The 26,018-nt window shown below is 40.6% G+C and overlaps 1 long non-coding RNA gene across 1 annotated transcript in view; it reads right to left on the reverse strand.

Moving 5' to 3' along the window:
• Positions 1 to 11,295: 11,295 nt before the first annotated feature.
• The window catches only part of LOC118924049 (uncharacterized), a 42,957-nt gene continuing 28,234 nt past the window's right edge, over positions 11,296 to 26,018 (reverse strand). Inside the window, exon 3 of the long non-coding RNA XR_008997721.1 lies at positions 11,296 to 13,001. This is a non-coding gene — a long non-coding RNA (uncharacterized LOC118924049). The remainder of the gene's footprint in view (positions 13,002 to 26,018) is intronic.

The following is a 26,018-nucleotide window of genomic DNA, read 5'->3' on the forward strand; positions in this document are numbered from 1 at the left end:
CATTGGTTACCCTGATGTTGAATCAGCATTCTGCAGACCACAGAAAGATCAGCTCTGTCTTCACAAAGTGAAAGTGCTGAATTATACTGAAACTTCAGAAAAAAATTAACCAAACTTGCCTCAAGTCTCAGCTCTACAAGTTTTGTTTTTATCTGGAATGACAGTAAACTCATTTCAGAATGGTTGAGGAATGTGGTATTCTGAGTCATTTACTCTTCCACTTAATTGCAAGTTACCACATTTACTATCAGGCCCTTCCTCCTTTCCCTGGCCTTTGCCGAGCCTAGGCTAGATCTCCTAGGGTTCCATCCGCTTGCAGGCCCAGACATGCCTCGGTTTCTGGTTGGGGCAAGCAGTTAGTGGCCTCAGATACACCAGAGTGCATAGGACTTACTAATCCACTTGTAAAGTCAACCACAGTTGGATGGTAGGTACCCTGGGTGTCCTGGGGCCCCTTGTGGTGCTACTGCGAAGAGGGCGAGGCAGGTCTGTGTTCAGATTCAACCCTGGCCTCAGCTGCACCAGCCGCAGTGCTCTGGGCCACAGTCTGGAATCCTGACTGACTCCCACTTGGGAGATTGCATTTGCCGGTGCCAGTTCGTGCCAGTGCTGGTTCAGCCTTGGCCATAGTGTGCACTCGCCTCTGACCACTGTGCCTCAGGTCCCCCCGCCGCCCTCCCCAGCAGGGCTTCTACAGTCAGAGCAGCACCCAGGGCACTCCCTGGGCCCAGAGGAGCCCCACTTGTTGTGTCACCTCCCTGCCAACCAGCCCCCCCCAGGCTGTGGGTTCCAGCTGTCACGGCCAGCCTGCTTCTATAGTCCCATGCCCTCCAGGGATGTCTAATTTCCAAAGAATGAAAAACACACCTACGACTTAAATATATTGAGTCTAGTCATCTTCTTGATCATCTAAAAGGCACTTTGGGACCTTAGTGAGCCTTAGACTCTGCCTCCTAGGTGCCAGGGCTTTTGGAGGAGGGAAGATCCCGCAGAGTTAGGAGAGTGATCTGAAGGGTACCGATCCCAAGACACCCCAGAAACTTAGGTGACTTCTGGCAAATTGCTTAACTTCTCTAAGCCTCAGCTTTCTTATATGAAAACAGGACAACTATATTTAACTAATGAGGTTTCTGCCAGGGCTAAGGATCATGTATATAAAAGGACTTCATTAATTAAAAAATTCCTAACATTAGCTTGATATTTCCATTTGCATAAAAGCAGAGATTTGGGCTTCTTTAGCTATTTACATCCTGAGTAAAAAGGTTTCCCAAACTGTTATCCCACTAAAGTGTTCTGTTCACTGTCTGGCTTTCCCAGGAGACTGTTAAATAAACTTCTTGAGGCCAGGTAATCATGTCTGGTTCTCTGTGTGTCTGCACCAGCCCCAGAGTAGTACCTGCTGTGTTAATGTTTGTTGAGTACATGACTTCCATGAGCTATGTCACTCTCCTGGCCAAGGCTGGGGATGGTGTCTCTAATTCCTGGATATCTCTGAGAAACGAATTGTGCCAACTTGGCAAGAACTGCAATGAGTGGAGAGAACTGTTCTCTTCGGCCTACTTCCTACTGACAATAACATTGAGACAGGGTGAGGATGTCTGGCCAATGCAGGTGAGGTCAATAAAACCAAGGAGCTTTCTGATGCCTCTGGTGGCTACTCCCCACCATTCTGCTTTGAGCTGGGCCAACTGGGCCTAGGCCAAGCAGAAGGGCCCGCTGAGTGGCAGAGACCCCTTTTCCCCACCAGCCCAAACTTCTACCTCTTGAGCCTCCTTGCTTAAGGCACTGTGTTTCCAGGAGAGCCAGTTAAGTGCAATACTGCTTTTTAAAAGACAACTGGGTGAAAAAGAGGTCTTCCATCATTTCTTCATCAGTTCTTTCATTCAACAAATATTGATGAAACACCTACTATGTCCCAGTAACTGTGCTAGATATTGAAAAGGCAAAGTCCAGGCCCTCAAATAATTCCAGGGCTCCTGAAGGAAACAAACAAGGAAAGAGACAGTAATGATACAGTGTGATGAGAGCTAGAACAAGGAAAGCAGAGGGCTGCATAAACGCAAGGGGTGTCTGCACACAGGACTGTGTAGCATGTGGAGAGGAGGGCAAAACTCAAGAAAGCTTTTTGAAAGACGAGGAGGCATTAGGCAGGTAAATCAAGAAAGTGTGCAGAGTGGGGAATATTCAGGCAAACTCAGGTACAAAGACAACAGAATGTGCAGAACGAATGGGGGGTCAGGAAGTGGGAAATGGGGTGGCAAGGATGACAGGAGTTCCAAACGCCTGGGGACAGGGAAAAGAGTGGCCTTTGTGGAGACTCAGGGTACTAGAAAGATAGGGGAAGGTGATGTGAAGCCTTTATCTGCCTCCAGTTGTACACACAGGAAGCTAAAGTCTGGAGAGAGGAAATCATCAATGTCACACAGCATGTGGTCAGCATAGCCTGGAGCTGGTCGCCTGTATCTCCAGGAGTAAGAAGAAATCATCTTCCCACAAGGGTGTAGATCTCCAAAGAGCTCCCTTCTCCTCAACTTGTGAGAGACAGTGAGGACAGCCTCTGGCTGCTGGAGGTCATGGTGAAAGTTTAGAGAGATCCTTAATAAAAGAACTAGAGGACTGCCCAACTGACCGTGCAAAGCTTGCCAGGAGATCCTTTGGAGGCCTTAGAAGATCAAAGCACTGACACAGTCTCTCTTGAATAGTGTCCTTGAATTTACAAATGGAATGTCCACACTTGGAATCTTTTTCCTTTGCAATTCATTCTTTTCTAATATTGCTTTTACTACCCAAATGTATATTCTTGATGATATTCCTGCACCTTAAAGAGCTACTAATCTAGGTAGCATTCGCTCTTTGTAGAATTTTTCCTGCTCCTTTGTCCTTCTGTTTTCAGAAGTTATACTCATCTTTCCAATTATAATGAATCAGGAAAAAGACAAAGCAAATCATTCTGTACTAGATTTATTTTTAATTCATAAATGTTGTAGTGGAATAAAAAGTAATTTCAAATGAAAATACATCTCACAAAACAAAGTGCATATCTTTCAGGCATTGCTTCTGTTTTCTCATATGAACAAACAATATTTTAACAGAAAAATAGATCACAAAGGTTTCTGCATTATACATTTCAATTCCTTCCCCAAATATTTTTTCTTGTATGAAATTAGGATTTTAGAAGCCTTAATTTCCTTGGCTCAACAAATTTTGAAAATTAATATATAGTCATTCATTCATTTATTCATCCATGTAGGATCAGCTTCACAATCAGTTTGTGAGACCCAAAATGAAAATGTGGGGCCCCTTGTTCAAAGTTATCAAGAATGTCAAAACAACAATAGCAAATCATTAAACCAAACATTAAACTCACCTTTCTGAGCATGAGGCCCTGGGCAATTATATAGGTTGCATGGAAGTGAAGCCTACCCTGCGTCCACCCAGTTATGGGCCAGACCCTGAAATACAGTGGTGAGCCAGATGTGGTCTGTGCCCTCCCTCTGGAGCTCACAGAAGAAAGGAGTGAAGGGCATAATTTATGAAGTTTGATGAGGACTAAGATAAGGAAAATACTAGATCATCTAGGAGCTCCCTCATCTCAGGTCAGTGAAGAACTCCCTAAGGAAATGGCATGTCAGCTGAGGATGGGTGAGTGATCAGGCTTCAGCAGATCCAAGAGCACAGGGAAAGAGCTTTAGGCCAAAGGAAGCATATAAGTAAGAGACTGGAGAAAAGACGGGAGAGTGTGTTGTGGCTGAGGAACCGCACGAGTGTAGCAAGGCTGTAACTAACAGAACATGATGGGCTGTGGCTGAGGGCAAGACGGAGAGGAAGCCAAGGGCCAGCGCTGAGGGGAGGTTGGGTTTTATCCTACAGGCAGTGAGAATCTCTTACGGGTTCCTCAGAGTACTCTTCGTTGCACAGTGGGTCAGGAAAGGAAGGAAGTAAGTGGTGCTGTCAATGGAAGAAAACCAGGCTCTCCTTCCTGGCTCCTGATGAAGAAGAGTAAGGGGAAAACAGGAAGTTAGCCTGCAGAGTTGCATTGGCAGGAAACCCTGGTTTGACAAGTCCTTCAGCCTCTGCCCTGGGCCATGATCTTACTACCTTGGAGCTGGTGCTTCTCCGCAGCCTGATCAGCAGATCGGAAGGGGAGGAGAGGCGGATCCTTCCTCTTTACCACCAGACCTCTGTCAGTGGAAAACGTGCTCCAGGCCCCCTGGTTTGTGCCTTAGCAACAGTGCCCGTGTCCTTGGTAGGCTGGTAACCAGTGCTCTCTGGGACGGCTCCCTGGCCCTATTTGGCACCCACTGTGCCTAATGGCAATTATGGGTTTACTGATTTGCCTTCCGTACCAGACTCTAAGCTGATTGAGAGCAAGAAATATGTCTTATTCATCTTTGTACTACAGTTCCTCACAAGATAGGCAATAAATGTGTTAGTAAATTGAATTAAAGAATATCAAATATATGTAGACCCAGGTAGGAAGACTGAACTTGAAAATTATTAAACACAGAAAATTTTTATAAGGAAAAAAACTTTCTGGGTTCTGAGTTATTGGCTTTAAAATATACTTTGGGGACTCAAGATTTTTCTAACTTTGAGGATGCCCAGAAATGGCCAAAGCATATGTCCATTTGACTAAGTTCATTAGTAGGATTATGTGTTTTCAACCTTGATCTCCCAGAGCGCATGGCATACAGTATGTGGCTCATTATTCAATGAATGTATCGATCACACACACACATACACACCAAGTCATGCATATTTTTGCACCATTAAAGGGTTTTACTGGTACAGATTCAAGTGTTTTTCTTGTTTCAATGTACAATAAAAGTATAAACAGGAAAACATGCCATAGTATATATGATCTATATCAAAGGCATGTGAATGTACAGCTATGATGCATCAAAAATCATAAAGGTGGATGATATATCAGTTTTTTAGTAGGAGCATTTCTCCACATGGTGTTTAATAGAAAAATATATAAGGAAAGGAATGGGATGAAATGTCACATATCTCCAAACTTCAAAAAGAAGTGTGGAGTGATTTAGATAAAATGCTATAACTATAAGGTTGATAACAGAGAGGAAATACTCAAGAATAAGTGATTTTTCATGAAGTATGATTTTATGATCTGATGTCAGAGAAACAGCTGAGGTAAGAATTGCCCTACCCTGGATTGTTATTAATAAGCAAATGGGAGGATGTTTGGTGAATCACTTGTCACTAGAGAGCCACTGGAAAAAGAGGGGGTGGAGTTTCTGAGGCACCAGGCGGAACCCGGATTTTTTCAGCTGTGTTTGCAGTTTCACTTAGGTTCTGTTCAGAGTAATCTCTAACATTTAATAAAAACAGATGCAATTTTTCTTACCGCTCTTTAATGTGTGGAATAGAAATCCCTCATTTTGTCACTAAGTAGCTTATTCATCCTTAGGAATCCCTTCTACTTCTCCTTCGTCCCTCTGATCCATGGTTACCCACAGGCTTTGTTGAACTCTCCCCTACCTGATAACTGGCTTTTGTCTCCATGCCTACAGCCTCCCAAGGACCAGTATAATGGGCTCCTTGATCACCTGCCTTCCACTGGAAGACAAACACAACAATTCCTCTAAATTGGAAGAGACCTTGGAGATCAATTGATTAAAGGCCAGGAAACTTACAGGGACTCCCATGACATCACTGAGCTGTGTGAGTCACAAAGCCAGCCTAAGAACCTTCTTCCCCCATCTCCTGGGACCTCTACAACTTCTCTATGTCAAATGCAGGAGCAACAGGTACAACTGTCTTCCAAAAGAGAGTTTTCAAAAATTTCAGGTATTAATAACTGAACACTAGACCACTGTAAAAGGTAACTTTTAAATCCACCTGGTGTGTTATTTTCCTGGTGGAAATAATTTTAATGCTTCCTTGTCTTGACTAATCTTTATCCATGCATGAATATGATTTTTATGTTGGTATAATAACTCTCATGCTACTTTTGTTTCATCTGAACAATCATGTGTTCTGCTGAGAACCTCTGCAGCTTTCTAGAGAAGTGCTAATAGAACTTTGCTGCGATAATGGAACTACTCACTTACCTGTGCTTTGACAGTAGCCTGTGGCTATATGTGGCTCTTGAGCATGTTCAATGGGGCTGATATAACTAAGGAACTGATCTTTTTATGTTATTTAAATTTAACTCATTCAAGTACCCACTTGTAGCTAGCAAAGACTCATCATATCAGTTTCTTACAATGGATATAATATTTTATCGTATTGATATCTTGGTTTATTTTATTGTTTGTCTGTCCTTGGACATTCAAAATGCTTTTCACTTTTGCTACTACAGCAAATACAGCATTCTGTACAATTACATACACTGCCATAAAAATTGTTGCTCATATGGCATGTTTCTTCCTTTGATTTACTTATTTAGTTTAACCTTCTGCAAATGAAATTACAACTGAGTAATGTTTTGACTGAGCTGTCCCTCAAAATCCCCGAAGAGCCCCCATCTGTCTTCCTTATCCTCCCACTGTAGGCCCTTGGGAGCAAGAACTCTGTCAAGAACCCAGTACTTCTGTTCCTAAATCTTCTGGTGGGGCCTCACTCCCACCTCTTTTCCCTGCTTCCCCATCATCTTCCATTCCTTTTTCCCAAGCTAGTTTTATCCTTTTTTGTTGTCCTTAGGAACAAAGACACAGGCCATTTTGATTTAAGGGATTTGCTGCTGATCCAGACAAAATAGAAAGCACAGGGACGTTCCAGAAGTTCAGAGTCTGGGACCTGTCCCACAGCCCTCATCCCAATTTCCTGCTTCTAGTTGGGGAAGCAAAGGAACTTCAAATGTGGTGCTTGAAGTCAGAGACATCTGGTGACCCCAAGCAACCTCGGCTCAATGTGGTGATTGCCATATTTTCCCAGACCCCAGGCTCACATACCACAGTCATCTCCACAGAGAGGATACTCAAGAAATGCTGCAGAGTGAATATAAACTCAACCCCATCACTTAGAAAAGATTAACAGACCACTCTCTGGATCATTTTAATGGTGTGAGTTGCAAAACCTGTCCGCTTTCACCCAGATTTTCAGGTTGGACACTATCAAAAACAAAGCCAGCACTAAAGGGTCATAATGTGGAACCCCAGAATCATGAGGCACTAGGAAAAAATGACTTAGGTAATTCTTCACCAAGAGGGATATAAAGAATAAGGAAATTTACCACTAGATCATATAAGATAATTAAGTTAAAGAGATACTTTTAAAATGGAAGAAGCATAGGCATGGTAAAGAGAACATTAGGCAGACACCAAGAAGACAAGGTAGCGGCCCTTAGAAACAAGGATAGCTTCCTGCAGTTATTAGAGAATAGATGGGCTGATCAGAGCAAAGGTCAACATTATTTCAGGACTACAGGATTTTCATGCTTATCTCCTCACACAAGTATGATGCTGAGAAGCAGACTGAGTTAGCCCATGGAAGAGAGCAAAGCTTACAGAATTAGAGCCCTGATCAAACCAAACCTGAAACCCACATACCTGTGGAATTTTTAGTTGCATTATGTCCTTTTCCTCTGTGACTAGAGTTTACAGCCCTGGAGCATTCCTACTGCGAGGTTCCTAGGTGAGGAGCTGTTCCAAAGAAACCCAGTCTTACAGAAATGAACATTTGGAGGAGATTCCCTGTTTCATAATCTGTGGACATTGAGCATTAATTCAGGAAAAACAATATACTGGGAGCAGGAAGGGAGGGTATCGGAACTCAGTTGTAGTCTGCCGCTTGCTCAAATCATTTGAACTTTGCTGGATGTCAGCTTCCTTATTTATAAAATGAGGATGTTGGAAAAAATAAGTGGTTTTTAAACTTAATTTTAACTAAACAAGTAATTTTAAATTTCATTCGACAACATGAATTAATTGTTACAAGGAATCATGGAGGAGAGCACAGATAAAACTGGTTATCTGGTTAAATTGGGGAGGGGACTGGAACCCACTTATTCAGCTTCTCTCCTTTCCATTCCCCAGGGGAGCCCTGGAAGCACCCCCAGGGAAGTTCTGGGAATGCAGTCTGAGACCCTGTGGACTAGAGGCTCCCCAAGTTCTCTTCCAGCTTGGACATTAGGAATAGTGAGGTTATGGATACAGAGGTCCATTCTTCAATTGTTTTGTCTTCCAGCCTGTGCATCCCCAGCTCCCATTTAACTTTTAAGCTGTATTAATACATCCTTCATAAAAGAAAGTTAAAGTATATTTAACTCCAAAAACATTAATCTGCCTTAGATGTCCGAACATGTCAAGTCAAATACTCATCTCCAAAAGAGTATTTTAAAAATTAAGCATAGTTTCTAATAACCAAAATCCCTAGGCTCTCATACATAGTATCTTAGCCCATTTGAGCTGCTATAACAAAATAGCATAGTTTGTGTGGCTTATAAACAACAGAAATTTATTTCTTACATTTCTGGAGGCTGGGAAGTCCAAGATTTTCTATCTGGTGAGGGAGAGCTTCCTAGTTCTTTTCCCTGTGTCCTCACATGGTAGAAAGGGCAAGAGAGCTCTCTGGGGTCTCCTTTATAATGGTGCAAGTCCCATTCATAAGGGCTCCACCTTCATGACCTGAGCATCTCTTGAAGGCCCCACCTCCTAATACCATCATCCTGGGATTAGGATTTCAGCCTACAAATTTGGAAAACACAAACATTCATAACATAGCATACAGCAAGGATCACACATCATTTTGGGGATCTTTGAGATAACTGGTCCTGATCCCATAAGTGCACCACTCAATGTCGATAGGGATCCAATCTCTTTCCAGCTCTCTCCCACGTTCTTAGCAGAAGGCTGCTTTCCATCCTTGAATGAGTTGCCTTCTGGTCACAAGATGACCACTCTCCTTGGGGCCCGTCTTCACATTCCAGGCAGGAAGATAAAAGAACAAAGGGCAGGAAAAACTTTCTCCTTTAGAAAGGCACTGCCTTTTACTCTGGCATTGGCATCCTCCCCAGGAACTTCCACATAAAGATCACAAGGCCACATCAACTGAAAGGGGAAGGAAGGTAGAAGGGAACTGCTCAGCCATCTAAAAAGATTGCCATGGAGCTGATGTACCTGAAGGCGAAAGAGGGGACTCTGGCTTCTAAGAAGCCTCTGCCTCCATCCAGGCAGCTGGAGGACTGTGAAGGGAAAAGCCGGAGAAACAGGAGATAGTTCCTGTGAAGATGATGGGGAACTTCCCTTGAGGTTCCAGTTGATCAATGTTGGGGCTGAGACAGATGGGGGAACCTTATTACTCACTCCAGGCATCTCCTTCATGGGGAAGCACATTCCTTGGTATGACCTCAGCCTTCTTTTAGGAGGTAGAGCAAGTCTGTCTCAGTCCAGTTCTCTATCATCTGGCTCCTCCTTCTTCAGGCTTTATAGGGGCAAACCCCATGTTGACCACCTAAGGTCACTGTGCTGCCTAAGACTGGGTGTGATGCCTGCGGAACTTGAGGGTCTGGTATTAGGAACCTCACCATGACCTCACACATCAGCCACAAGGCTTTTATCAATGATAAGATGATCTTTAAATTTTCATCTGCCCTACTCCTTTATTTTATCTCTGAGTTGATTTTGAACTCAGGCAGTGAAAAGAAGTGATATTTACTGGATTTCCTCTCTGCATGTCTAACCAATGCCTAATGTAGAGTAACAGTAATACTTTGTCAAATAGAAAAATGCTCCATCATTCCTCCAGGACTTCTGTGATTGTGTACATTTATCTTCCCAGAGATGAAGATCAAGGCAGATGGTAGAATGGAAAACCTTTGACAAATAAACAAGAACATAGAATTACACCACTGTCAGTGTTATTAATGAGACACCCAGCCCAGTACTTGGAATTTTTTATTGAATGAATGAATATTCAGTTATACACATTCTGGCTCAGATTTTGGCACAGTATAAAGGAGAGCATCAGAAGCTGGGAAACTTGTTCTTTCATGGCTTCTAGTCAATGGTTAAGCAAGAAAACAATTATCAAAAGGACACAAAATCATGCTTGTTAGAATATTCAATAGCAGAACCCTCTTCCCATATTAGTATTAAAGGCAGGACTGACCGATGTATAGCAGACAAATGATAATGTTAAGCTTTTGCTTTATGTAATGCTAGATTTTGGGCTCTAATTCGTTTTGTGAAATGTCTGAATGTATAGTAAGAAGCAACATTTTAATAAAGTTCTTCTGAGTTGATTTTTAAAGCAATGATTTGTCTATTATTATATGTAAAAATATAACATTCTGATATTCACACATATTTTGGGAAAGCAAGCTGAAAATATGACATCAGTGTTATTTGAACCACTCCCATATTTACTCTCCCCTCTTCCTGAGTTTTAGCTGAGCACACAGTTGCCCAGAACCAAGGCTACATTTCTTCAATTTCCTTGAAGCTAGGTGTGACTTTGTGACTAACTTCAAACCAAAGGGATGAAACAGATTAGTATGTGAATTTCTACCTGCTAGAAGGCAGATGTGTTAACTGGTGCTCCAGCAGCCATACTGAGCCATAAGGTGTCTTAAAAAATAGAAGCCATACATTGGCAGAGCAATAAGATAATGGAAGTCTGAGTCCCTAACACCAGAGAATACCATACCAGCTCTGGACTGACTTCCTCCAGACCCCTTAAGCAATCTGCTATTATTTTGAGTTTTCTGTTGTATCTGATCCTAATGAATATATAGGCAAGTCTTTATAATCATATTTTATTTAAACAGGCTCTGGACTCAAACAAATCTGAATGCAAGCTGTACATTAATTAATTAGTAGTTATAATACTGAGTAAGTTACTCAATCTCTCCACATCTCAGCTACCTCATTTGTAAAATAGGAAGAGTAGAATTATATACTTCTTATTCCAGGATTGCAAGTAAATGCAAGTAAAGCATTTGGTATAGTGTCCAGCATAAGCTAAATAAACATTAGCTCTTAGAACTGATGTTGATGGTGGTGAATAACAGTTACTACTGTAATTGACCAAAGCAAATGCACTTGCAACCCTATCATAGGGCATTTGATGGTGATCCTTCTGATAGAGCATCATCTTTAAAAGCACTGGGTAATTTTTATATTTATCCTAAACATCTTAAATTTATGCATCAGTTTAAGTCCTGAAACAAACAGCTACTATTTCTACAATAATAAAACAATTGACATTCCCTTGGTAATAAGTAATGGATTTAAGAAGGGTTAGAAATAGGTAGAGGTTTAAATGATATGTGACTGTCCTGACTCATTGCTGAGACCCATGGAACTTTCTTAAAAATTAGCAATTGCATTTGAATCAGCTGAGTAGGACATCTGTTTATTTGGTTGTGGGGAAACAACTGAATTAAACAAAAAGGTTAAATGAAAATCCATATAATTGACTATTATCATTGATTACCTATTGATAAGGGCAGAAAAAAAGGTGGTTAGCAAAAGGAAGCATTATGTGACTACAGGAGGAAAATCTGCCAAGTGATATACTGTTGTGTCAGCCTCAATATCTCCTGTGTTTTCTCTGTAAAGGACAGAGTAACAACTCCAAAAATAGCAGTTCTTGACAATCCTCAGAACCAACTGCAAATATCATTATGCTGGAACAACTAAGAGAAACAAAGGTACCAGTGAAAAGATATAGATCCAGGAATCAAATTTACAGTTACATGTAAATATTTAAAATGTATAAAAAGAAAGCTCAGTAATTTACTATTATTCATTCAGAACATCTTTAGTAATAATAAAGTAACTAGGCAATACTTTGAAAGGAAAAAGGAAACATTTCTAAACAAAACTATATTAACCTCTATGCCCTACCCCATTTCCTAGATAAATGTATTTCAGTCTTCAGGCATTAAATCAGGATGGGAAATACATACAGATCCAAATCAGTGATAGTGGTTTCCTGGAGCTCTATGCTAAGAAAAAATAAGGCTGCAATAGCATGTCCTGGCTCCATAGGAAAGAATTCTGTGATTGATTAATGATGCCTTCTTTGAGTGCAGGACAGGAATGGTTGGTCTGCTTGTTGCCTAAATTTTATGTGCTCTCAGTTCAATACTGTGCTTCTGATCCTATCAGACCCAGGTTTCATAGCTAAGCATCTGCCTTCTTCCCTGGGGCCTGAGATCTTGTCCTGGCAACCTGCCTAGTCACATCAGTCTCCTAGAATGGAGAAACAGAGTGTTCATTGTTTGCCAATGAAACAAACCCAACTCAAACTAGCTGAAGCAGGAGTGGAAATAAAGGTATTGGCTCACTTAACTATGAAGTCCAAGGGTACAACTATTGTCTAGCACAAGATTCAGAGGCTTCATCACATTGTCAGTATTCTATTTCTCTCTTCCTTTCTTCATCTCTTAGACAGACTTCCTGCAGAAGGCAAGATGGCCACCCAGAAAGCTAGACTCACATCCCATGACCTCAGTAACCACAGCGGAAGGTACAAATCTTTTCTCACAATCCTTGAAGAAAATCATGATTCTGATTGTCCTTCTTTCAGTTACAGGGACATACTAAAACCACTTAAACCTGGAGGGCTGTATACTCAGATTGGCTAGATTTGGCTTCAGTACCCACTAAGGTGGCTATTAATTCGAAGAGGGCTTTGTTAAAGGGGTTGCCTAAGTACAGGTGGTTTCTTAGGAAAAAGTACCTGTGGACACTGAGGATTTGGAAATTACCGTAAAGTCATTCATAGTCACAGATCCTAAGAAAGTCTTCACCTGCCAGAGTATATACATCCCAGGATTGGGCCATTTTAAAAGCTTCTCAAGTGATTTTGTTAATCAGCCAGGTTTGGAAACTGTTCTTAAGGTGCAGAGGGAGTCTTCTTTCACAGAGAGGTTTCACAGGGAGGTTTTATTCTTCTTTTGGCAAAGAAAGCTTGTTTTAAGTTCACCAGAGAGAGAAACTTCTATTTTAAGGCCCAAGATCCAGGAAAAGACATGAATCCAGAGAAGTGAGCCTGGCACACACACTGCTTTTGCGGAGGGAACATTTGCCAACCTGGAAGAAAAGGCTGAGGATGAGTGTGTGACTGACACATGGAGAAACAAACAGTTGAAAATAGAAAAGAGAAGATAAGACACAGAGGGTACAGTGAAAAGTACTAATAAATATTCAATTGCAGTCACAAAAGGACTACTAATTAAGTCTGGAACAGAATAAAGAAAGGCATATCAGACTGAACCTGAAAATGTTTTAAGCAGCGCTGAAGACAGTCCCAAGTCTTCAAAGTTAAAAGACCAGCCACAATTAAAACAGAATTCTATATGTTCTTAAATGTCACCTCATCTTAGGGAGCTATACACCCAACCCATTGCTCTCTATTGTAGCAACATGTTCCTTTCCTTCTTTGTACATTAATTACTTTGTTTATTCATTTGTTTACAGTCTTGTGTGTCTCAGCTCCAACCCTCAAATGTAAACTCCATGCAGGCAGAAACCATACTTACCATGTAAACTGTTATTTCTAGAGAATAGACAGTGCCTGGAATAGGGGCTGGGCCTAAGGCAAAGATGTAAAGAGGCACTCATTCAGTGTCATGTGTTTGCACCATGAGGATAAAGCCTAAAAGTTTATAGAGAGGGAAAAGTTGCTTTTTTAAAAAAAAACAGAAAACTAAGATTTATCCATTTGATTGTATATACCTCAATACAAATTTTTTTTTAATTAAAAAAAAATCCAGACCATTTGGCAACAGCTTTCTTATCAACAACACTAGATGACAGAAGATTATTTCAATTCTAATGTAGGTATTTTTTAATCCATAAGACAGAAAAATTGTATATATAAAATTTGGTTATAATGCATTGAAAAAGTTTTGGGGTACTGAATGAGAATGGCCAACTGGGTGCTCATGAATATTTTCAAATCTTCAAAATTCTCAGACAAAAATAATATTTAATCTAAAATTATATACCCTGTTAGCCAGGATTCAAATGGGAGCACAAAATAAAGACTGTCTTGAACATGAGAGGATTAAGATAGTTTACATCCTCAGCTCCTTTCTGAAACAATTGCTAGAGAATGTATTTCAGAAAAATGAAACTTTCAAAGAAGATAAAAAAGTGGAACACAGAAAACCTTACATAGAAAGACGGGTAATTAAGTCTAAATAATTGAGATATACAATGTAAAAAAAAATTACTGAAAATCTGGAATTAAAACCCCAGATGATTTTGTTATGGTAGGAAATGGAGGGAAAGGAAAAATAAAAGCTTTCTAAAGCTTTGTATCATTATTTGTAAATTTTCAGAAATTATAAATTACATAATGTATAGAAGGTTTAATATTATGCAACTATGAATAATTATTATTGCATGTAGTTTTTAGTAAAATATTATTTTATTAAAATATTTCAATTCTAATGTAGGTTTATTTTAATCCACAAGACAGAAAATTGCATATATAAAATTTGGTTATAATGCATTGAAAAAGTTTTGGGGTACTGAATGAGAATGGTCAACTGGGTGCTCATGAATATTTTTCCATTCTACCCAACGTCTCTAAAAAATGACCAAAAGTTTCTTCGTTTTGGGTGGGGGGCAGAAGAAGTAAAGTCAAAGCCACAATAATACTATAAAAAGCATGCTATCATCAGATCAGAAATTTTAAGTAATCCTTCAAGTAGAGAAAATCGAGAAGACTAAATTGACAAAGCAAATTACATTCGGTGGAGACTGGTACATATGTAGAAGTGGCTCCCAATGTACTCCAGTACAAAGGGAACAGAGACAATGGGCAGGAGGGTGTTGTGGAGCAGCCAGGGGGAGATTATAATGACTCAGTCCTGGTCACCAGCTAGTAGGTCCCTTCCTCCACCAAACTGTGCCAAGAAGTAGGCCTGTAGGGTTGTTTGCTGCAGGCTAGAACAGAGAGGGTAAGCACTTAAGTGGAAGAGGCAGGAAAATACCTCAGGGAACTGGCAACACCCAGAAGGAACAGGGAGGATGAGTGACTGGCATTCCCCCTCAGCACTGAGGCCCTGACTTACCCAGAACCACTGGAGGTAGAAAGAAAGAACATCCATAAACAGGCAAAAACAGATTTTTTTTTCATATAAGAAAATTTCAAACATATACAAATTAAAGAGAATATTCCAGCCAGTACTCACGGTCCAGCTCTAACAACTACCAGCATTCTGTCATTCTTGTTTTATCTGTGCCACCACTGCCAATACCTTTAATTTTCCTGGAGTGTTTTAAAGCAAATCCCAAATGTCATATTATTTCACTCATAGATACTTAGTGTAACTCTCTAACACATGAGGACTTAAAAAAAAAAACAAATCCCTGGAAACATTACCATACCCCAGAAAAGATGGCAATAATTTATGAACATCATCAAATGGCCAGCTATGGTAGACTGAAATTGCAGCAATATTTTCCATGTTCTACAAGGGGAGCCCATGTAGGTTTTTTTAAATCCACAAGACAGAAAATTGTATATATAAAATTTGGCCCATGGGTCAGTTTTCTGTTCCTGATCTAGAAGAAACAAATATTACCAAATACAAAGAAATGCACAATCTCGAATCACCAAATATTTAAGGAAAACTAAAGTCATGAAAGGTAAACCAAAACAAATATAAAAACCAACATCTGAACAAACAGTATAAATAAAACAAACAGAAGGAAACTTTGAAAATGTGCTGCACATGCAATATTCTAGAGAATTAAGAGGTGATATCACATTTCCTTAGCAAGAAAAGTCTCTTGTGACAGTCAGTATTTAGAGATCCTAGAAATTAATACAAACATCAAAATAAAAATCTCAATAGATATATTGAATAACAGAAAGGACACACTGGAATGCAGCACTTAGCTAGCAGAGTAGGCTGAGAAATTGTTCCAGAACACTATGTTAAAGAGAAAAGAAATGAAAATACTGAAATAAAAGTTAAGAGACATAGAAGTTACACTCAGAAATTCCACTATCCACTAATACAAGGTACAGCAAAGAGACCAGAGAGACAGCAAAAGAATTAATAGAAAGCAAAGAAATAATTTTAAAAGTCTCCCCTAAGCTAAAAAAACAAATGTGATGGCCCACTGGATAACAACCAGGATGAATAAGGCAGGAAGCTCTCATACATGGAAACATGATGATAAAGTTTCAGAATTCCTGGTGTTAATATTCTGAAATCCCCTCCACATATACTCAGTGTCATTCAGTGACTTCAGGATGGAATTTGAAAATCTGACTTGTTTGTTCATGTGGTTTCAAAAACCACTGCTTTGAATGAATCAAATTTGCATACAAAATGGTAACTGCCAATTACACTGCCACTTTCTAGAGAAATAATCTGTCACTGGAACAAGTCACCCTTTCCTAGTTTGATGTGGTTGTATAGCCCATTTCTTCCAGACCCTCTTATGCTAATGGTCCCATTCTCCTTCCTTGTGCGTGAGTCACTGCCTCGATGTGTGGTCTTTAACCCCCATCCCTTCCACCTGCATAGATCCTCCTTCAAACTCAGGCCCCATGCCTAACATCTTGTTGACAATCCCTCCAATGCACCCCTTGTATCTCCAACATTTCTTCACACTGGATCACTGCTCTCTGGCCCAGCTGACCCTCTGTTGACCTGACTCTGGTCCCTGACTCCTATCCCTGCTTTACCTTCAGGATACTGGCTTTGCTGTAATTCATTTATTCACTTCAAAAACATACATACAGAGCTCAGTGTATGCAGAGCATTGTGCTAGGTCCTGGGGAAACAAAGTTGGAAAGACCTGATGCTCACCCTCAAGGACTGAAGGCAGATGTAAAAGGAAAGATAAGTGTTACCATACAGTATGGTTCCAAAGGCAGTTGGGGGACTACTTGCACCTGACTTTGCCAAAGTTCTTATGAAATTTCCAGTTCCCAGACCTGGCCTTCTGGACCATAATCTTGTGAGGCTACAGCTCAGGAATCCGTTTTTTAAACAACATCAAGTAATTTTTATGACCATAAATTGTGATAAGCACTGACCTTAAAGAGCCATGCCTGAGGTCTCTGATTTGACTTGGAAGGAACTTGAGGGGTGTGGGAAAGGCTGGTGGGGGGGCAAAGCTGGATTGGTTGTTAAGAGGAGTCAGGTTCCACAATGTCCTGCCATGCTAAGGAGTCTATGCTTTATAGGATGAGCTATAGGGAGCCAATGAAAAGTTTTAAGGGAGGGTGTGGCTCAGGGGGTGGGTAGCAAGGTGGAGGATGAATAGAGGAGGGTTGGGGACAAGGTGAGGGGTTTGAGCCTAGGGGAAGAGAGTTCGGCACAGGTAAAACATAATGGCAACCTGAGCTGGCTCACTGGCAAGGCAGACAGAGAAGGAAGAGAGGGAAGTCTGGTTGGGAGGTAAAAACAACAGCGCTTGATGAGAAAGATCAAGGCTGGACTTGTAGCTCATCCCCGGGGCTTGCCCCAGCCCCATGCTAGCGTTGAGTTCTCAGTCCCAGTCGTTTTCTGTCTGCCCTGACCCGCCATGGTCAGCATAGCCATACCAAGAGTGGACCTAAGATATGCCCATCATTGGGAGGAAAACATATCTAAAGTATACTCTTTGGTAATTTTATTTTCACTGCTCTAATTGTTACAGACCTTATCTAATTAGGCTCAATAAATTAATTGCCCTTAATATTTTGTTATTACAAAAATCTAAACACTGTGTGCTATTTCCCTGGGGGTTCTTAATTTTATAGCCCTTTTAAAGGTTCATGCCTCAACCACTCTCTCCAGTTACCAAACAACCTCAGGGCAGCAAATCCAAGAAAAAGCAAGGGCAGAACTGGCCAGCTGGTCCTTCTGGGACACACCCAAACTTTCACGCAGTGAGAGGAATGTCACACACCCACTCTCACGAGCTGCTCCAGATGGCAGTGAAACCACAGGTTTACAAGTGAGTTATGAGTGGTCACACAAAGGGTTACTCAGTTCACTTCCACTTGGCTGACAGTTTTGAGGTAAATCTTCTCAAGCTCACATAGGTCATTTGGGACTTCAAAAGTAAATTATTTAGAGCTATACAGAATGAAATAATAGCATTGCTTATCGATCTTGATGAACACTCATGATACAGCAATGAAGCAGGTATTCCAGAACTGTACATTTGATAAAATAAATTATTTATATGTAGGAGAGACATAAAACTGCATTAATAATTTAAATAAATTATATGTGTGATAATAAGATTCAAATAACTGCTTACAATTTACAAAGAACTTTTTCATTTATTATTTCATTTGATCCTCACAAAAATTCCTTAAGGTAAATTATTTTAATAGTTCCATATTACAGATGAGGAAACTAGGGATCAGAAAGACTAAGTGCCTGGCCCAAGGACACACAGTCAATAAGACATTTCTGTTTCAAACCTCATGCTTTTGATTGCAAGTAACAGAAAACCCAAATCAAAATGCTCTAAATGGTAAAGGAAATGTATAAACTCACACAGTAGAGAAAGTCGAGTGATACAGTGGGCTTCAGGCACAGAAATGTTTAATCAGAAATCCAGCTCTGGCCAGAGGAATTCCAAATACTGATTGGCTCAGGTCTGGGACACATACCCATGAATGAGCCAATGACTGTGTCAATCAAGGCCGCAACCCAGAAGCTGGGGATTGGATCAGTCCCCTCTCAATCCCACAGCTGATTTGCCATGTGGGAGGGGTCAAATGGATGCTACAGATCAACCACAATATCCACCACAAGCCAGGAACTCAATTCATGACTTTGGACTCTAAATCCCATGATGGTTTTTTGTTGTTGTTGTTTTGTTTTCCTGTGTTTTACATATTGTTATCCTTCCTTTCTGGAGCTGACCACTGTAAGTAAAATTGTTGTTTGTGTGCAAATGTAACTAAAAAGGCCCTTAGGTGAGCAGAAATCCTTTCCAACCAGTGTGCACCCAAACTGGACCCTCCTTTGTGTGTGATGCCCTTATCAGTGAAGCCTTTTTCTTCCTTGGTTATTTCTCCAACTCACATTCCTCTAAATCTTTTGCCCCATTCATCTTTATTTCAAACACATTTTCATCTCTTTGTGCCAGGGCCCAACTAGGAAGACAGGAACCACTCTGAATATTTAAAACAGAGGAAATTTAGTGCAATGAGATGAAAGAAACATAGAAGCCAAACAAGGGACTGTGAGGCAATCCAGAGACTAGCCACAGCAGGAAGTCGCCGCCACTCCTAGGCTGGAGGGACAAAGGGAGGAGATGATGCCACCCAAGCCCAGGGCCTGGGATTACCCAAAGGAAACTGGAACTAGGGCAGGCTTCCGGTGAGGGCCAGAGTCAAGGAAGAGAGGCAGCAGCTGCCAGAGATAGCACCCCAGGACAGAGGGAGAGGAAGAAATACCCTACCTTCTCCCTTCCTCCAGCTCTCCAGACTCCCACCAGAGCCTCCTGTGGGCTGAACCCAGTCAGAAGCCAGCTGACAAGAGGCCTGAAAACATCAGCCTGGAGGGATCAGGCTGCTGGGGGAAAAGGGTGAGGACAGGATCTCAGACCAAACAGATCCAGAGCTAGCACATTTGCATGACAATGTCATACATGCTCACTGTGGAAATTTAGAAAATACAACTATACAAAGAGAAAAAGGTAAAAATCATGATCCTATTAGCCCCCTTCCCCAGTTTTATTGAGATATAATTGACATATGGCACTATATAAGTTTAAGGTGTACAGCATAATGATTTGACTCACATATTATGAAATGTTTGCTACAATAATTTAGTACACATCCATCATCTCAAATAGATATAAAAGAAAAAGAGAAAGAATAAAAAAAGTTTTTTCCTTGTAATGAGAACTCTTAGAATTTTGTCTATAAACAACTTCCGTAAATACTATGCAGCAGTGTTAACCAGAGTCATCATGTTCTACATTATATTCCTAGTACTTATTTATCTTGTAATTGGAAGTATGTACCTTTTGACCACCTTCATCCAATCTACCTCTGAAAACCACAAATCTGATCTCTTTTCTTATAAGTTTAGGGAGGGATTTTTACTTTCTTTTTTTTTTAGATTCCCCATTACATGAGATCATACAGGATTTGTCTTTCTCTGCCTGACTTATTACACTAAACATAATATCCTCAAGGTCCATCCATATTATTGCAAATGGCAGAATTTCCTTCTTTCTCATGGCTAAATAATATTCCATAACTTATTTTCCATTTATCCATTGATGGACACTCAGGTTGTTGACCTATCTTGGTTATTGTAAATAATGCTGCCAAAAATATGGTTCCAAGGTTCTAGAGAAGCAAAGAACATCATCTATGAACACTTATGTAATAGGAATATTTTATATATTAATCATGTTGTTTGTTCATCATTTTAATTTCAATTAACCTTACATTATGCACTTAGTCTCAGGATCTTTGCTTAAATACAAAGTGTGGATGTGGCTTGAGGGATTATTTTGTTACTATTTTGGTTTTTATTGGGCACAACACTTGTTTGGTGAATGTGAGTTTTTGTAAGTGGGCATATTGTGAATACAGTGAAGAATAAATTGGAAAATATTTCTAATGATTGTCCTCTTTTCCCAGTAGAAACGAATGCTTATTTACATCTGTTATGTTTTGCCTATCAATTCAAAGAATCGCTGTAAAATAACTGCTTTGTGTTTCTAATATGAAGACTCTCAGACTTGGTTTTACTTTTGCTGTATAACTTTTGGGTTTGAAAAAAAACATTCAGTAAAATAATGCTGCAGTGAACACATGGGTGCAGATATCTCTCTGACATAGTGTTTAAGAGATGCTAAAAGGTAAGGTCAAATCAGCCAGTTCCAGAGATCTACTGAATGCTACCTATTTCTTATTTGTTTTTAGTTACTGAGGGATCAATGTTCTGGTGCTTTTCCTGTCGATAGGCCAAGCACTCTAGTGCTTTAACATTTTGTGATATATATCCTAAGAAATTCAGTTTCTCCTCCCTATCAAGTCAAATGTGAAAAAACAGACTTGATAACTATTATTAAGAAAAACATGAGCTGTATGATTTATCAGGTTTCCTCTTTGCCCAGGCTACCAGGAAACTCAAAGTTATCTCTCATGCTCAAGACCAGACACTTTTAACCCTGATGATAGGCATGTACTTCTTCCTTCTTCTGATGTTCCAAATTACATTGTATCAGATCAGCTCCATGATGTATGTGTATGTGTGCAGAAGACAGGGATGAATATAGGCACATAAGAAAGAAGCCCTTGAGTTATCTGCCCAGAGGGTTGCTGGGGTATCACTGCCCTGCCCAACTTGGTTCACTCTAAGCCAGCTGGCTAGCCCTGGGGTCATCTGCTACAGTGGAACAGATCCTGTCTACTGTCCTCCTCAACAGATAGCTGCTCTGTACTAACCCACATCATACATCATTGCTAAGTGAGACACCACCATCCATTGTACAAACCACTGACGTCTTTGCTCCAGTTCAGTATGTGTGTGCTCAGATAGATAGTCTCTGCTTGAAGAATTTTTCAGCTGTGGGGCATCTTGACAATGGAAAGGGGTGGAGCAAAGGGACACCAGTGGGATTATGGTTCGATTTTTAGTTAGATTGGGCATTTTAATTAGGTTGGGCAAAGCTTTTTAAAGGAGGTGAAAGCATTGTCTCGAGTGAGCACCTCTCTGGCCTGTTTAGCTTCCTTGATACACAAGTCAATTCCTCTTAAAATGCTTGTCTTGCACTTCATTTATTTAAGGCTGACTGTCTGGCATCAGGCCCAGTTTAATATAATTTTTACTGCTGCTATCACATCCCCAGTTCTATCAGGAGGGTTATTATCATGTTGTCTGAGACACCTTACCTTGGCAATTACCTAAGCCAGGTACACACCCATACTCATCCCACCCCACCCAACCCACCCCACCCCTTTCTACTTCAAATTTCAGAAATGAAGCTGATGCCTACACTTCCATTCCATTGAGACAACAAGAGTTTGTGACTCTATAGCATAGTAGATATTTGGCAATTATGTAGATAATTTGATTGGGATAGCAAACAGTTCATGTAATTGAAGTCCTAGAGTGTATCTGTGAGTCTAAAGAACATAAAGAATCCCCCAGTTGTTTATAATTGTTTCTGAGTTCCATAAACACATAGTCTGCTTTTATAACAAATTTGCTTCCCTAATTAGGTTTTGTATAATCGAATGTGTTCCTATTAGTCTGTATTCTCTAAGGATATACCAGCCCAAAGGTATGTTGCCAGGTAGGCCAGAGAGGAAAACTGACTACAGATGATTGTCAAGGTAGAGCTGAAATTTGGCAATAATAATAAAGACCCAGCACTGACAAATGAAAGGAAACATTGAAACATTTGGCTTGGGAAATGGTGTGTGTGTGTGTGTGTGTGTGTCTGCAAATGTGTGTAAGTTCCATTCTAGTTTCAGTGCAGAGATGGAGCAGACCCTTAGCATGACTGTAGAATTCAGGTGTTGAAGGTGAATGATTGTAATAATAACCCACTTCGGGGGTGTGGATATTGGCCAATAGACATGCATCTCTGGCTTCTCACCAAGAGCTGAGATGGTGCCCAGGCCTGGACTTGTCCAGGAGGTTTATGCCTTCAGCAGATAGAGGCTTGCTGCAGAGTATCACACTAACAGTGAGACTTACAGGGGAAAAAAAAATGCCTTAAATGTTTAAATGCATTTCCAAGTATTCATCCTCCAAATATTTAGACTCTGAGCCAAGAGTCCAAGCTTCCTGTGCTTGCTGGATGGTTCCAACAATCTCCCCAAGATCAGCAAATATATAACGACTTAAAATATCATCCACTCACAGCCAAAAAATTATTCCCCAGGTATTGTTCCAGGAAATCACTTAGGTATCTGTCCAAAGTCCACCTTTGTAATGTCTATGGGAGTTGATTAATTTTTAATAGTTTAATAAATTCTTACAAAGGCCTCCATGAGACCATGGTCTGTGTCTTCTGTGAGGCTGCAGCATAAACAAGGGTGGGAATGGAGATCTGAGAGGAGAGAGAGGGAGAGGAGGAGAGGGGGGGATGCAGAAGGAGTAACAAGCTGCCCATAGAGGAAACTCGTATCCGTGGAAGGATTTGATGCCCAAACCAAGCTTGAAAGAGGAAGCTTGAGAAAATCAGAGATTTTGTTTCTTTTTTTTTTAAGGGGTTGGGGGAGAGGAGGGCAAGGGCAACAGACTCTGATTTCCTTTTGCATTTAAATTCCTCTAAATTCAGTAGTCATATAATTCATCCTTCTTTTCTCGCCATATCCATTCCAAAGCTTCCTCTTTTTTAAGCCTACACAGCACAAATAATAATTATCACTGGTGTTGATAGTGTCATGAACCACCACTGGCAGGAATCTCAGCACTGCCAGAGAATTGATCTGATTCTAGAGTTTAGCCATCTCATCATTCTCAAAGAAGCTCCACCAAATGAGATAAATATCCTTAATACAGAATTTGATTCTGGAATACTTTATTAGTACATCGTTCAATCTTCCCTGTGGACTATGTAGAATAATGGTGTCAAAGAGTCCATGCATTTAACTTTTGTGAGTGTGATTATATAGAAAGAGAGAATGGATATTAGTCTTAAAAAGTGTGTACTCCAGAGTGAGCGTGAGAGGGGGCAATGGGTCTGACCCGCCCTAGGCTTTTCTCCATGCCCACAAACCATTCACTGCACAGCCTTTTGCTTAAAACACACACTCCTCATATACATGACCCCAAGTTTCAAGCTAACTGCTTCAGTGGTCCTCAAACAAGAAAACAGCCATGTGCTCCAATAATGGAGAAACAGTATGCCCGTCTCTAGCAGGGTAACTAACTCCTTAAGAGAGTTACAAGGACAGTTTTGATTGTCTTTGATCATCTTGTGCCTCTCATCAGGGCCTCTGTCCCTCTCATCAGAGACATCTCTGCTGAATGATTACCCCTTGGCAAATAGAAAAATAAAAAAGAAGCAGGGTCATTTCTTTGATGTTTCTAAATTTGTGCCAGAACTTTGCTTTCTCAGTCTCCGTGCCCAACTACAAAGGCGCACCACAATCTCCTCCTTTTTCCTAATTTGGGGCACAAAAATGGTCCTCAACCAGAAAGGTATGGGAGACAGAGTCTTCCTCCCTCCCTCCCTTCTTTCTTTTTCTTTCTCTTTCTTTGTTTTTTTCTCCTTTCTTTCCTCCCTTCCTCCTTCCCTCCCTCTCCCTCTTTCCCCTCCATCCTTCCCTCCCTCTCTCACCCCTCCCTTCCTCCCTTCCTTCCTTCCTTTCTCCCTTCCTTCCTTTCCCTCTCTTTCTTTTCTTCCATCAAACATTTGTGAACTGTCAAGAATGTTATCAGGCACAGGATTCCACAGTGAGCTACTGCTGAATCGAAAAGGGAGTGGGACTCAAAAGACCCCCCCAAACCCCACTCCACCCCCAGAGCCACTCAGGCTGTGCCTTGCTGACTTCCAGCTCCTGCTAAACTAGAGCCGCTGTCTCCCTCCAGCTGCCATCACGATCATCTACAAGATCTGGGGGACCAAGATGTGCTGTGCCTGGAAGTGAAGGAGATGGTCAGGAGGACAGAGGGTGTTGATACTGTCATGAACCATCACTTGCAGGAAACCAGCTTCACAAAGGACGCCTACAAGGAGGACATCAAAGATTATTTGAAATCAGTCAAAGGCAACTTGAAGAACAGAGACCAGAAAGAGTGAACTGCTTTATGACAGGCGCTGCAGAGCAAATCAGGCACATTCTTGCTAACTTCAAAACTACGAGTTCTACATTGGTGAAAACATGAATCCATGTGGCATGGTTGCTCAGCTGGACTACCATGAGGAAGGTGTGACCCCACATATGATTTTCTCTAAGGATAGTTTAGAAGTAGAAAAATGTTAACAAATTTGACTATTTGGACCTGTCACCAGTCATTATAACTGGCTGTTGCTTTTCATTCACACACCAGAACTTAGACAAATGGGACTGATGTTATCTTGGGCTCTTCCTTTATTTGGACCTTTATTTATTGGAGCAGAGGCATTGTTTTAAATAAAAAACATGTCATGTAGGCTGTATAAAATAAAATGCATTTAACTAAAAAAAAAAAGATCTAGTCTTGATTTGATTATATGTTCCACCTGCTTTGTGACATTAGCAGACTGATGATCCTCTCAGTCTCATGGCACATTTGACCCAAAAAAAGTGAAAAAGCCATGTAGCAAATCCATTCTACAGTTCCTCTCAGTAATATGATTCTGTGAAATCAACTCAGAAATATTTCCTAAAAACTTAGAAGAAATATAATAAACTTCCCCATAGCAACTTTCTCTGTTCCTAACAAGCACTTTGCCCCAGCAGCTCCTGTCCTTTAACTGGGCCCTTCCATGTTACCGTATTTCATCTACCTCTCTCTCTCCTTCAGAGTAGGCCATCTCCTCCTGTCTGGCTTGTGGAGCAAGTAGACACACCAACAAAATGAAGGGATTTCTTCCTAGACTGTCATAGACGTGGTTCAAGACCTGGCCAGGGTGATTCAGGCTTCAGTATTTTGATTAAAATAATGATAGCAACATTGTGCACAGAAGATATGGAAATAGATCTCTTGTAAGATTAATCATACTTTCAGATTGTGCAAATGCTTCATTTTCAGTGACTGCACCATTTGTAGCATGGCTTTTGTGCTTTTATCATCACGCATATGGACCTGTTCACTCTTAGTTGTTGAATTTGGCATAATAATGGTTCAAGCACTGGTTGTCTTTATTTAATCTAATCTGAAAAAAAATAATAAAATACTTGGTTGCTCTAAGGATGAAAAAATACTCTTATAAAATGCTTGAATGTTATGATGTTTCATCAGGGAATGTTGACCAAATACTACTTTAGGCAACACCTACTTCTTAGTTGTTCTCGTCAATCAATAAATACATATTTGAAGAAGGCCATTCAATTCATAGCTGTATTTAATTTACTGCCTGAGCATTAAGGAGATGAAGTGTAACATTTCCTGAAATTAGGGAGATAGGGTGAAAAGGCCAGAACCTTTGAATTTGAATTCTACTTTGGGAAGTACT

Source organism: Manis pentadactyla, chromosome 5 (genome assembly GCF_030020395.1).
Source record: "Manis pentadactyla isolate mManPen7 chromosome 5, mManPen7.hap1, whole genome shotgun sequence".
NCBI lineage: Eukaryota > Metazoa > Chordata > Mammalia > Pholidota > Manidae > Manis > Manis pentadactyla.